This window comes from Melospiza georgiana, chromosome 4 (assembly GCF_028018845.1).
Source record: "Melospiza georgiana isolate bMelGeo1 chromosome 4, bMelGeo1.pri, whole genome shotgun sequence".
In the NCBI taxonomy this organism is placed as follows: Eukaryota; Metazoa; Chordata; class Aves; order Passeriformes; family Passerellidae; genus Melospiza; species Melospiza georgiana.
The window spans coordinates 18,723,615-18,731,827 of NC_080433.1; the positions used below are offsets into that span (position 1 = coordinate 18,723,615).

The window sequence follows — 8,213 nt, forward strand, 5'->3', positions numbered from 1 at the left end:
AGAAGCAATGAGCCATGCCAGCTCCATCCCTAATGCCCTAGTCTTACACTAAAACACTTGTTATACCATAACACTAGATAAATTGTATTTTCCTTGACAAAAAAACCCAACACACACAAACACACACACAGAAAAAAAAAATAGTATGAGTTAAATGAATGCATTTTCAGAGCTCCTGTAAAGAATTATTTTTAATTGTTATCTAAGGAGTCAGGAACAAGCATTCCCAGAATGATCAAGAAGAAATAGAGGACATGTCAAGGAAGTACCTTGCCAAAGCCACAACTGCTGAAGTTCACTAAGAAATAATATTCACATTCGTGGCAGAAAGATTAATCTACACAAAACATCCACCAGTACAGCTGTGTCAGGAATAGGATAAGCCTCCAAAGTGTCCCCAGTGTCAGGCATATGGTACTGGGATAGCAGCACTATGTTTTGTAATCCTATAGTGAGACAAACCTTCTGCTGGCAAGGATGCATCAGCCACAGAGTGCATCTCAAATAACTGGGGATAGACATCTGCATAACTGCAAAAAACCTGGTTTTCTTAGGCCGCTTCTACACTACAAACAAATATTTGCCATTTGTAAAAGATAGGTTTGTTGCTGGCTTCTCTTTTTCCCCACCCAAGAGCTGACTCTGAGTAAAGTTGGTGAGTTTCTGTCCTTCAGTTTCACCCAAAGCTTCATCCATAAAAAATCACTGAAGAGTTTAGCTCAGCCTGGAGACAGGAGTTTAATAAATCTCCACTTTCCTTCTCTTTAGCAAAAGTTGCTAAATTATGCAGCAGGAATTGGCTTTGCTACTTTTTGGGGTCAGTTATCGGGGTTTGGTTTCTTTTTTTTCAGTTTGATGAGGTACCCTCTCCATGCACTTCCAAATTTTCTTTCCTACAGCAAATTAACAAATTTTGTCACAAATACACAGGCTCCTTTTTCCCTTCAAACTATTTCTCATTATCAAAAGTTTAGATTATTTTTTAATTCTTATTCTTTTTCAGGGAGGAAATCGAAACAAAGTAAAATAAACACACAGAAGCATTAACTTTGTTCAGCTCAAGAACACTGCTCAGAACACATAAAACCCCAGGTATTTCTTTGTAACAACTTTTACTTTCCTTCTCTCTTTCTCTCTGTCCATCCCTTCCCTCCTCTCCCTAATACAGTCAGTTACACACATCGTTTATTTCTTGTTCAGAAAGTTGAGCTTCGCTAAAAGCTCAAAAAAAAATCAGAGCCCAGAGGGAAAACAAGGAAAGGACATCAACTCAAGAGCTGATGAGCCACAGGTAAAATATTCCCCAGCTGTAATACAAGTCACTGCAAGCAAGCAGGATCCAGTTAAAACACCTCTTTCCATAGCTGCAGGGTTATGAGGCAGAGAAAGATTTAACTCCTGTCACAGACATTTCCCTAAAGCTCCAAAGAGCCAGGCAGTCTCTCAGGTGTGCATCCCAGGAGCCAGCTCCCGAGGGTGCCCCCAGGTTAAAGCGCAGTGGCCATTCCCCACCAAGGCAAAGCCACTGGAGGAGAGGTGCCACAGCCAAGTGGAAGAGGCAAAAGGAGCAGATAAGCTCACACAGAATGAAGATAAGCAGATAAGCTCCCACTACCTCTCCCCTATGAAAAGTTGTATTTTCAACAAGGAGAGAAGAAAAGAGGGTAAGGAGTTAGAGGCACCGGGGCTGCAGACCATGAAACACTTGCAGAATAACTTATACGTTCAACAAAGAGGAAACTGTGTTTTCACCATTGTTAACTCAGATTTTCCCCCAGCCTATCCCTCCCGAGGAAGGAGAAGACACAAACTAACGACGGCAGTCTCAGATAGATCTATGACCACTTGCTAGATTTAGTTGTATCGCGAGGAGTAAATCAGGGATAAGAAGGCAAAGTCCCAAGGAAAATATCAGCCGAAGGTACAATTTAAACTCCCGAGTTGCAGCCGGGACGTTCCTGGCACAGGGTACCTGGGACCCGCCGGGGGTTTGCGCTCCGCCGCCCTTTTGTGCTCTCGAAATGGACCTGCCCGAGCGCCCCTGCCGCCCTTCCCCGCTTTGTCACCCACGGCCACCGCTGTCCCTTCACCCTGCGCTGGCATTTAAACCCTCCCCGGGACCGAAGCACGGCGGCAGCGCTGCCTGCCCGGCACAGATCCCGTCCCTGCTCCCGGGCACTCCCAGACCTCACGCACCACCACGGCCAGGTGTCCCCTCAGGTGCACCCGGAGTGTCCCGGAGCCGCGGCAGGGACGAGGGAAGCGCCCCCCACCCTGTCCCGGGGGAACAAGCGCTGGAGGCTCCATCCCTCGGGCATTCCCCGGGAGTCCCCGCCGCCGCCTCGGACTTACTTGTGGCGGCAGAAAGCGCTTCTCCCGCAACGGAAAGGGGCGAGCCGCGACCGGACCCGGTGAGCAGCGGCCGCTTCTGCCGCCGCGCGTCCCTGCGCTCCTCACGCCCGGCGCCGCTCGCTCTCTCCTGCCGGAGCTTTCTGCCGAGGTTTTTATACTGCAGGCAGGGAACCTGATCCGCGCCTCGACTCGGCGGAGCCCGGGCTGCGGCGAGAGGAGGGAAGGCAGGCGGGCGGGCGGGCGCGGGGCAGAGCGAGCGAGCGAGCGGCCGCGCTGCCCCCTCGTGTGATGCGCAGGGGCCGCGCCCGCCGGGCGGGTCAGCCGCGGGGCAGCCGCGCCCCCGCCCGGGGCTGGGCTGGGCCGGGCCGGGCCGGGCCGGGCCGGGATGGGCGGGAGCGGGGGCGGGACCGGGACCGAACCGCTCCTCTCCGCTCCGCTCCGTTCTTCTTTTCCCTGTTCCGAACCGCTCCTCTGCGCCGCAGCTCCCCCGCGAGCAGCGCGCCGGGCTCGCCCCAGGGTTCCCTGTTAGCCCAAGCAGCTTGCCCTCCTCTTCATCACCCAGGGAGAAGGAGAGGCACCCCTCCCTACAGCCTGGCCGGCGCGGGGATTCGGCTGCTTTTGCAGGGTACCGAGGTCCCCCGCAGTTTTTAGCCCCTCTGTCGCCTTTGGCTGTCAGAGTTTGGAGAGCTCTGACTTCAGCCTCGCTGGCTTCCAGCTTGCCATTTTGACCCCGGGGGTGATATGCTGGGAATACTGCTCGGGAAATAAATAAGTAAATAGAAAATAAATAAATAAAAAAGAAAGAAAATAAATAAATAAATGATTGAAAACCCACAGCCGACCCCTTCTCTCTGCCAGCCCCCCTCCCCCACCCCCAGCTTTTGACTTGCCATTTTGACCGCGGGAGTGATAGGCTGGGAATACTGCCTCGGGAAATAAATAAATAAATAGAAAATAAATAAATTTTAAAAGAAAGAAAGTAAATAAATAAATATCTAAAACCTCACAGCCGACCCCTTCCCCCCCCTCAGCCCCTCCCCCCCCCCCCCCCCCCCCCAGCTTTTAATTTCAGCTTGGCCTAAAAGCGTGATGAGAACAACTTTTGCCATTTCAACACTTTGGGTCGCAGTGGTTGCTGGAGTTGTATCAGGGCTTTCATTTAGGAGCAGGCTTTTCCAACTTTTAGGTTCATTGCATCCACTGAATAAGAGTGTTCTCCAACCCACAGCTTAATTTAAAACTACATGGACTTGTTCCAAACTCCAGGCAATTTCTGTGTAATTCCCTCTCCCCAGAGCAAGTGTCTGCCTTCACTTGAAAGACTGGGCCCATTCACTGCTGAGGTCTCAGCTGGGTTTGCAGCTTGCAGCTCCTGCTCCAGGTTTGCACAGAAATCCAGTTCAGATTCCCCTCCTGTTTTCAGAGGAATGAGCTAAAAAAGTAATTTGTCTGGCACCGTACACATTGCATCATCTAACACCTACCATCTGTGACAATGAAAAGCACTGTACAGCCAGTCCCAGAGCGGGCAATTGCACTCACCTGGACTCCTTCTTAGTAAAGTAAACTAACCCTTTCCATCCACACCTTGACATCTTCTTTTCATCACACAGTTATGTGCTCAGTCCTGGCAGGGCTGTTCGGGATTTGCACCACCAGCAGGTTTAATGACAGTGATGTAATTTAAAACAACAATTTTGATTTGCAGTGTAAAGTGATGGCTTGAGGTGGAGAGAATATCCTTCCCAGCAGCTGGATGAGTGGAAAGGAGCACTCAATGGCATTTGTGTTTCAGAGCAGACAAGGCTGAATGAAGGCCTGCTAGCCAGCTTGCACCTTCCTGAGCTCTTCTCAGTGAAATCCTGGCAGCATGGTGTTAAGCACGACAAGCACCTCGAGAAAGAAACTTTCCATCAAAAAACACCTGGAAGTGGCTGACACTTTGCAGACCCAAGAAATTCTCCATACAACCACCGTAGCACGTTTCAGATGATCAATTCTTTCTGAGTTACAAAGTAGGCAAGAGAACAATGGCTCTAAGTTCACCTTGATTGTAACCAAAACAGATTGCATCAGAATGGGCCGAGAGATTTCACTGAAATCTGAGTGTTAGCCAAAACACTGCAAGCTTAGCATTTTCAAAAAACAGGAAACTTTGCAGAAAGCAACTGCTTGTCACAAAGATGTGCATGATGTTAGAAGCCTCATTTGGCCTCTAAATTTGGAAGCAATGTCAAGAGTTAATCTTCAACCAAATTTGCCCCCAGATTTTGTCCATACCTAGTTTTCCATGGCTCCTGAGTTTACATGCACAGAAACTAGTTTTGTGTGTTATTTGACTCAGAATCTCCAAAATAAAACTGCTAGCAAAGTTACCAGAGTTTCTCAGGGGACAGATCATTGTTTGAAACACCCACGACTGAAAAAGGAAGTATCTCACTTTTTGATTGCCAAAAAATAAAGGTTTTTTTAATGTTCATATTATTTGTTTCAATGGCACCTTGAGTCTTACCTGAGGTTTCCGTTGCAACAAGCACTGTACAAATACAGGAAAAATATTCTTTGCCCCAAATTGCTCACTCTGTTGGATACATTTGATATTAATGGAGCATAACACTTGAATTTCTTGACTGAACTTTTGCCATTGAGATAGAACCTGTTAAGACAGAGAGGATGATGAGACAGTGAATACAGCAGTCTTGAGAGGACAAATGTAACTTCTTTTGCCCAGAAAAAGGTCACCAACTATGTTATTCACAACCTCAAAGATGCCTGTGGCACTGGTTCCCAATGGAAAACAGCAGTACAGCATGGAGAAAAGGGATGGATGGAAAATAAGCTATGACCATTTACTTTCACAGGGATGTTTTCTTTAATAAAAGGATATTAAGGTTGGAGAAGCTTATCTCTAGATCTCTGCTGTTTTGTCTATCCTGAGGTTTTCTTCTCAGACAATGATATAATTGCTGCATCATCTCCAGAATTGCAGACTAGTCAACATTTGTCGTGACATATAGGAAAATCCCTACTGAAAAAATACTTTTCAACTGTTACTTTTCTACTCAGAACACAAAGGTAACTGAGAAAAGAGACTTTGCATATCAAGATTGTCAGGGATACTTATTTTTAAAATCCTTAACATTGGTTTACAGCTGCTGGTTCCACTCAAAAAACAGTGGTGAGGAATGGACTGGCAGCTGTAGAAGTCCAGTTTCTGTTTCCACGTATCCTCTTTGCTACCTGAAGCAAAAATGTACAACCTAATGAGTGAGACAGAGCTGAAATATCTCTTAAAAAGGAAAACTGAAGGTTAGGGCCAAAACAAGCTGTAAAAGGACCTTTGATTGATGCCAGAGGCAAATGGTCTCATAAGCAATCCAAAAGTATTAGATCCTCATTAGAATCTCAATTCAATCAGTAAAACTTTATGACAATTTTGGGGAAAGAAGCTCCTAACTTTAGAAACAGTTTTTGCCAAAATACAGAAAGCACCCCATAATAAGCTCGCTTTAATTAGGTGTGGTTTTCCCTTTGAAAAAAGCATAAACACCAAATTTTCTCTTTGGAGCTGGGGCTTTTCATTACTCTTAGGTAATCATTTCACAGCCCACCTGAAGGAGACAGTTGGAACTTCTAACAGCAGTTTGCACATTTTTTCCAAAGATGGCCTTAATAATTCTGACTCTGAAGTTCAGAGAGCAAGTCAGAGGACAAGGCTTTATGCAATTTTCTCTCAAGAAGAGCTTCCCTGTTTTTGGTCCCTCTGCTGAGCAGGTTAGGAGGTCAGCTGGAGCTGAGCTTGCCTTGTTTGCTTCAGCTCCACTGTAAATATCAATTTCTTTCCCTGCTCTCCCCAGCCATCAGCGACAGCAGCACCAGGAAAATGTAACACGATTCCAGGAAAGCAGAGAGGAGAACCACACAACAGTTTAAAGGTTTTTTCACCTTTTGCTCCATTGTTGTTCCCCAGCTATTGAGCTGCCAAGCCCTGGCAAGGGAGTGCCCTGCGTCCCGACTGCTGTGCTCAGATCAGATTTCCATTAGTGATACTGAATTATTTAGTGAATGCATTGAGGATTGAAATCAGCTACTCCTGAGCTGTGTACCCTCTCACTCTATCTTTCATTTCAAGCCTGCACACTATCATCACAGAGACTATCAATCTTATAATTGGAGTAGAAAAATCCATGGAGTTCAGAAATAATAATTCATACCTTACTCTCTAATATTAAAGTAATCCAGAGTATAAAAAATCAGATTTCCCAGAAGCATGTGGAAGACGACGGCAAGAGCATGAACCCAGAAGGGTTATTCTTTCATGCACATATGCTAGAAACTTAAGATATTTGAAAACAAAGTCAGTGGCCCAGAACTTGATCTTAAGCTTCAGTCACCAAACTATGAATACATGTCGTAACTTCACACATTTCACTGACTCTATTCTCTACAAGGGGATTAAAGCTCTTCTGCTCAAAATTATTCATGTGCATACATCTGCATGCTGCAGTTTGAAATACACAAATATAATGCAACACAGCAGGCCTTTGCAGATCCCCAGCATTTAAAAGGCTGCTCTTCATATGTTGGCTTCTCTCACTACTTTCTTCTTTTGTTTGTGCTGGCAGTTCTGGGAATGGAAGTCCTACATATCCAGGATTAGAAGTCTACTGCATTAAAAATAAAATACCTTAGTTATGATGAAAAAAAAAAATTGCTTTGAGTACATGATCACTTTTTTTTTTTTTTTTTTTTCCAAAAACATGTTCATTTCATTCTAGTTTTGCCGTTTAGGGAGAAGTTTAAACCAAAAGAAAATGGCATTTTATTATGAAGGGATGAGCAACAGCTACCACTTCTCTTCTGTGTTCTGGGGGTTTGTCACTATGCATTGTAAAATCAAAGCAAAATGCAGAAACAACACGTTTTTCCTTTGAAAATGAACCAATAAAATTAACATTTTTAGTTGATTTCAAACTTATGGCAGAAAATTGCTCTACAATTAGAATGCAAATGTCCCTTTCAATTTCTCCCAGGAAGAACCTGATTTGCTAGTTCCTATTTTTTCACAAGGCACTATAGCCACGTGCCTAAATATTCTGTGAAAGGACTGGCTCTAGAAGTAGAGAAGACAGGATTTATAATTCCACCAAATCAGTCCTTGATGCTTCATTAAGGCAATCAGCTAGTATCAGACACAGTACTAAATAGCTTTGCCCTGGGCACTGGACTGAAATGGTCAATTTTACTCTCTGCCAAGCTAGCAATAACAGATTAGAGGCTCTAACTCCATAGCAGGAAAGTGATTGGAAAATTAGAAGAATTCTGATCCTTTCCCTGTGAGCTAAATCATGACGCACAACATTTTCCAGTTAAAACTCTAGTAACCATGTTTTGAAATACATAATCACTAGCTTTCAATCCAATTATGTGTATATAACCAAAATTTATTTGTTACTATATTCCATATAGGATGAATTGGTAGTGTTTTGGGAGCAAACATAGCACCCTTTACATCCACAATATGATGCACCCAGCACAACTTTTTTGTTCAACCTTAATGCATGAACAAAGAAGAAATTCCACTTACCAGAATGTTCTCTTTGCTTCTGATTTGTCAGTTTGTAAAGAGTTCACCTGTGTAATTATAATGATGCTAAACTTCACCTTTAAAGACAAATATAAGTGGTTTTAACAAGTTTTTCTTATGCACAATCAAATGATAAGAGTTCTCCTTCAGAACAGGCAGCTAAATCCTTGATTATGAATCTGAGTGAAATCACAGCAATAGAAGGAACAGTGAGAAAATAATATTGACAAATAATTATCAAACATATTCAGAAATACCATTACTGAGAGTTCTT

At 44.4% G+C, this 8,213-nt stretch overlaps 1 protein-coding gene across 1 annotated transcript in view; it reads right to left on the bottom strand.

Moving 5' to 3' along the window:
* PTN (pleiotrophin) overlaps positions 1-2,591 on the bottom strand; it is a 78,149-nt gene extending 75,558 nt beyond the window's left edge. Inside the window, exon 1 of the mRNA XM_058022167.1 lies at positions 2,353-2,591. The gene's annotated coding sequence lies outside the window, so the exon portion shown is untranslated. The remainder of the gene's footprint in view (positions 1-2,352) is intronic.
* Positions 2,592-8,213: the final 5,622 nt, after the last annotated feature.